The following is a 6,152-nucleotide window of genomic DNA, read 5'->3' as shown; positions in this document are numbered from 1 at the left end:
GAGTGAGAGAAAGGCAGCAGAGGGAGAGAGGCAGCCGAGAGGGAGAGAGGGGTAGAGATGAAGGGGATGAGAGAGAGCCGGAGAAAGAGTGAAAGAGAAACAGATGGATGGAGGTAGAAAGAGAGAGAAGGAGAGAGAGAGAGAAAGAAAATAAAAAGGGAGAGGTGAGGGTGCGTGCTAGCTCTGCTCTGCCTGTAATCAGTAGGGGGAGTGTGGGGTAAGTTGAGCAATTTCTTTACAATCAGCATCACTCCTTCAAAGGAAATATAGTATTCCTTCTAAGATATCTACATACATGTATATTACAGGATGTTGCGTATCCCTAGATAATCACAATTCATGTAAACATTAGTTTTGAAAACATAGCTTGTCCAAAACGTGGTCTCTTGGCACAACAAAACGTGGTCTCTTGGCACAACTTACCCTGGGTATGAGGTAAATTAAGCCTCAGGACAGGGTAGGTTAAGCAACCTACTAGTTTCTCTACTGAGTGAAAAATTACCATTACCTTGTTAAAACCAATTATATCTTTATTTCCTAAATACAACACAATCACCATAGCTTTTTTGTATTTTATTAATTGTAATGATTGTTTAACCCAGGCTTAACACCTAACAACCACTTTGTACTTTTTAAAACACTTTTAGCATAGGCCAGGCCCTGTTGTTACGTCATACACTCTAAAAAGAAAAGGTTCCTGGAGTAACCTTTAGGGGTTCTGCACATTGCAACTGTGGAGGAACCCCTATAAGTTCTTCAAAGAAGAAATTTGATTTGATGTGAAGACCCACTTTTAATGGATCCTCTAAGAATATTTTGAAGAACCTTTTGGGGTACATTTTTGAACTACCCCCACCCTAATAATTTGTATTATTATAATTAATAATACACATAACGTTAACAACAATAAGACCATATTTTAGTTGTCAGTGTTTGTTATGATTTTAGTTGCAAAGCAGAATAAAAAAATCTAATTATGAGGTAAACTCCCTGCAAAGCCCCAAGTCCAATGGGTTTATCCTCTGGTGTGTTGATGTTAATGTGTTGATGTTCTCCGTATCCATAGCCAGAATGATTTTGCAGTGCATGGTGATCAAACACGTTGCAAGTTATATTCAGAGGTGTAGGAAGGGCGATGCCTGTGAATAAAAAATAAAAAAAATATATAGATGATTAACAAAACATGCACAGGACTGTATTCCTAGCTTGGATTTTGTGGTTAATGCGAATGGGAAAAAAGAAAATTCATTTTTTTTTTTTTCAGGTTTTCATACACATACCATGTCCATAATATATGATCTGCATAATGTACCAGTTGACACCTTTGCATGCCTCCTCGTCCGTATACCTGCAGACACAGACACGAAAGTGAACAGTTCAGTCATCTGCACCCAATACAGCTAGCCTTCAACATATTCTTATAGCATACATAATCTTACCTCTTTATCAATTGAACTGTGTCCATTTTCTGTTTTAGAAAGATTTGCACAAATAGAAAAGATGGTATTATCATAAAACAATATCAATTTAGATTATACAAGGGACAACCCTAACCTTACATTGAGGAGTGCCTGCATTAAAGTGACTGCACCTGCTGTCCTTTGAAATTCAAGAACCCCCACCAACTAAGGATGTTTCTCGACACACCCTACCTCCTATGGGCTTCTTAGAATAACCCTTTGGGGGCAATTTTCAGTTCCAAGAACCCTAAGGTTCTTCAAAGAACTTTGAGGATCTTAGACGAACCCTTAAAGAACCCCCCTAATCGTTAGAGTGTATCCCACTGATAATGCCTTGCATTACACCTGGGAAGAAAACACTTACATTGTCTCAATTTACCTCATGGCCATTGGCTCAGCTTACCCCAAGGCAAACATTTGGACTATATTAGCCCACACACCTACAAGGATGCACTTACTGTATATTGCTAGGTTTAGGACCTCCTATTGAAGCTCATAGAGAACCCAACTGATGTATAGAACAATCTTAAAATTATCTATTTTGGTTTAGATACAAGCTTCATGAAACCTCTAACACAATACATTAATTTGACTTGTTGAAAATATGTTTTTTGGACCTAGCTTGCTTACCACTTTTTCCATGTGGTTTCTTCATTCACATACTCCATGAAATGATGAGCTCTTCCGAAATATTTGGCCATATTTATTTCATACAGCCAATCATGATAATCTTGTTGTTACCTCTCCGATACACGTCTGGCCATGTGACTGCAACTCCATAACACTTTGACTCCTTCTCTGCAACTCCATAAAACTTTCATTCCTTCTCTGCAACTCCATAAAACTTTCATTCCTTCTCTGCAACTCCATAACACTTTGACTCCTTCTCTGCAACTCCATAACACTTTCATTCCTTCTCTGCAACTCCATAAAACTTTCATTCCTTCTCTGCAACTCCATAACACTTTCATTCCTTCTCTGCAACTCCATAACACTTTGACTCCTTCTCTGCAACTCCATAAAACTTTCATTCCTTCTCTGCAACTCCATAAAACTTTCATTCCTTCTCTGCAACTCCATGACACTTTCATTCCTTCTCTGCAACTCCATAACACTTTGACTCCTTCTCTGCAACCCTATAACACTTTGACTCCTTCTCTGCAACTCCATAACACTTTGACTCCTTCTCTGCAACTCCATAACACTTTCATTCCTTCTCTGCAACTCCATAACACTTTCATTCCTTCTCTGCAACTCCATGACACTTTCATTCCTTCTCTGCAACTCCATAACACTTTCATTCCTTCTCTGCAACTCCATAAAACTTTCATTCCTTCTCTGCAACTCCATAACACTTTCATTCCTTCTCTACAACTCCATAACACTTTCATTCCTTCTCTGCAACTCCATAACACTTTCATTCCTTCTCTTCTTTCACTTAATAGTCATATTTACCATAACAACTCCCTGCCTCCATCCACTTAATTTAATGTACCTGTTTGACAATTCCTCTTTTGTAAACGAAAGGCAGTAGTAATTCAGCTGGGTCATGGAGTAATTGTTTGGCTTTAAAGATTCTGTAAAATAAGTGAGTCAGGAAACATGTAGAGGTTAAAGAGCTTTGCTAAAAGATTAATGCTGAAAGGTTAGCAAAGATGTGGATGTTTGTTTCTACGCAGGTATGCAGTGTGAGATAAAGTGGTAGAGGGCAAAAGAGAGAGAAAGAGAGAGAGAGAGAGAGAGAGAGAGAGAGAGAGAGAGAGAGAGAGAGAGTGAGAGAGAGAGAGAGTTAGAGAGAAAAGAGCAACTGCTCAGAAGGTAATTTATGAAGTGGCAACAATCAAATCCCACACAGACCAATGCGCTCAAAGACAAACAAACCCCAACATATGCAAAGCAGCATACTGCATCCTCACTTTTTAAATGGTGTGACCAACGCTTTGGGGATAGCAAATAACAACACCTGCATGAAAAAAAGACCAAAGAGAATTTGATTGAGGAGGACAGGGCAAACACCAATTGCAGCACTCTCAATGTGCTCTTGAAGATATACACTTAGACACACACAAACAATAGCATCAACTCTCTGATACACTCATCTCCCTAGATGTTAATGTTGTGGGGCAAGCTATCGCTTGTTGTCATGACTACTCATCTGCTGTGACACAAGGGGATGTTGACATGGATTGTCTCTAGATGAGAGCCGGGACCAGAATGGACATGGACACAGGAAGCTGAGGAATTGGCTAAATTCGCATGTTAATCAAACAATAACTGTGAGTGAAGACACTATGTGAAGACACAAACTAGGGCTTGCTTTCCTCTCTTTCAAATAATCTATTAGTGTTGTTTTCCAAACTCCCTGGTTACAATCGAAAGACCAAACTTTTGGTCATGCCGATGGATTTGCCATATTTGAGAATTGTGCCTTTTTTTGTACGAATAATTACATCTTTGGGAAAAGACAATTGAGTTTATACATTCCATGGCAAGCTCCATTCCACGGCAAGGTTCAGTTGTCCTTCAGGGATGAACACCTCCAGTGTTCCCTTCCATCACATACTGTAGCTCTTCCCAAACATCTTCTCTCCTCGCCCCTTACTCGTTTCCCTACCTGGGAGAGCCGGGACCATTGAGGGTAGGCAACCCATTGGGGTCAGGAAGTGAAAAAAGTTATCTTGGAACAGTAGGCTAACTTTATTGACTGAGCAATGTATATTGTCAAAGAAGCTTGGACAGTGTCTGAAATCCACATTTCTTGATACGTCCCTCTGGTTTACATACATGTACAGAGAAATAATACATTTATTCTGGGCCTATATACCATTATTGTAGAGCAGTGAGAGATACAAAAGAGATATATCCATGGGGAGAAAGAAAAATAAACTAGAAAAATGTTGCCCCTTTATACAGGGTCAGACATTTCTTCAATCTCAGTGGTTGAGGTTAGGATTGGGGATATAATCATCTGATCCTAGATCTATGGTTAGTTGTACCCGCTTCCTCCGGTGAATACAGACATGGAGGTATTCAATACCTACTATAGGTTGTAAGGCTGTGAAAACTTTCTCTAATCTGACTTACGCTTGCTCCAAGTTGACTTCAAATAAAGGTCAGTTGTGGAAGGGAGCAGAAACAGAGTGACACTGAATTGTAACTGCTGTTTTGGTAGGCTGGTAGGGAAATGTCATTGCAATTAAATCAGCTAAATTGTGTAGAGCTCGGTGCAGCGAAACAAAAAAACTATCTTCATCAGACTGTAGGTGAGAGAATGAGCAACATATTGTGTAAAGGATAAGGAGAGAGACCAAAAATATACAATGTAAGGTGTTACTGTCTCCCCCCGCTCTTCTTTCTCAAAACTGTGATAATCATAGTGTTCCTTTCACCTCTCCCGTCCTTCACTCTTCATTTTCACAAGTCCTCAGATACATGTAAATCCAGGAGTTCATCTGAGAAAGAGAGAGAGAAAGGGGCATCGGGGTGTGATAATGACTTGGACTGGAATGGGGGAATGGGTAGGGAGGGATGGGCACACACGCATACACACGCATACACACACACACACACACACACACACACACACACACACACACACACACACACACACACACACACACACACACACACACACACACACACACACACACACACACACACACACACACACACACACGCACACACACACACAATAGAACGCACACATACATATGTACATACGTAAACCTCTCTCTATCCAGACACGGTTGTGCCATGCCCCCTGCAGTGCCAGCTGCCGATTGGGATGGCAGCGCCCAGAGAGCGGTACCAGCCCTCTTGGAGCAGGAGCTGTGGGCGAAGGTACCCACTCCTCTACTGGGTCTCTGTGGGCAGGGCCAGGACAGCCAGCCAGGGTGGTAATAGAGTAAATAACTCAAATGAGACTGAGTGTGAATTACTTCTCTCTGTGATGTCTGATGGACTAGAGGACCCACTGTGATACTGACCAGGGGGTCCCACTCTGAGAGCTGTGGGGGGGGGGGGGGGATTGTCTGAGAGGGTGTTTAATACAGGTGCTGAAGGAAGGGGTTTGGAGAGAGAGGAGTCCCGTATAACACACGTACACACACAGTCTTACAAATGTGAATCCACAAAAATCCTCAAAACAGGGACTTTCCTTCATTAAGAGATGTTCAGTGTGACAATACCTGTGAGTTATCGTCGTGTGCGTCGGACACTTCCCTCCATGTCTTACCACACAAACTGACTTGTGTCTTACATACGTAATTGCTTGCTAACCTAATTATGGTATCGCATGTCCCATCAAACATTTTACTTTATATTATGCTAAAGAACAAACACCATAGTCTGGTAATCATGCTATCACTAATTTAGAAATGTGTGTCTCCTTGCTTGATAATTGCCAATCTGGAACCTACCTGTAACCAAAAAGGGTCCTTCAAAGGGTTATCCAATGGGGACAGCCAAAGAACCCTTTAAGGTTAGATAGCACTTTTTTCTAAGAGTGTATACACGCCTGTAAAGTTTATGGTCGTGTTCCTCTGATCAGATGTTGCTGATTCATTCCAGATCTTACAATGCCTGGATAGGTATTTTACATATCACCTATATATATATCACCTATCCACATAAAATGGTACAACAATCGGCACAGACGATGACGTAACCATTGGTTAATACATGCAAAGTCTG

The 6,152-nt window shown here is 41.0% G+C and overlaps 1 long non-coding RNA gene across 1 annotated transcript; it reads right to left on the bottom strand.

Moving 5' to 3' along the window:
• Positions 1 to 509: 509 nt before the first annotated feature.
• On the bottom strand, positions 510 to 5,478 carry LOC129860844 (uncharacterized). The gene is made up of 2 exons (XR_008760467.1): positions 1,281 to 5,478; positions 510 to 1,139 (listed from the first exon to the last, which is right to left on the bottom strand). It is a non-coding gene; the product is annotated as an uncharacterized LOC129860844 (long non-coding RNA).
• Positions 5,479 to 6,152: the final 674 nt, after the last annotated feature.

Source organism: Salvelinus fontinalis, chromosome 1 (genome assembly GCF_029448725.1).
Source record: "Salvelinus fontinalis isolate EN_2023a chromosome 1, ASM2944872v1, whole genome shotgun sequence".
NCBI lineage: Eukaryota > Metazoa > Chordata > Actinopteri > Salmoniformes > Salmonidae > Salvelinus > Salvelinus fontinalis.
Note: the sequence above shows the minus strand (reverse complement) of the source record. Positions and strands in the feature narration are given on the sequence as shown.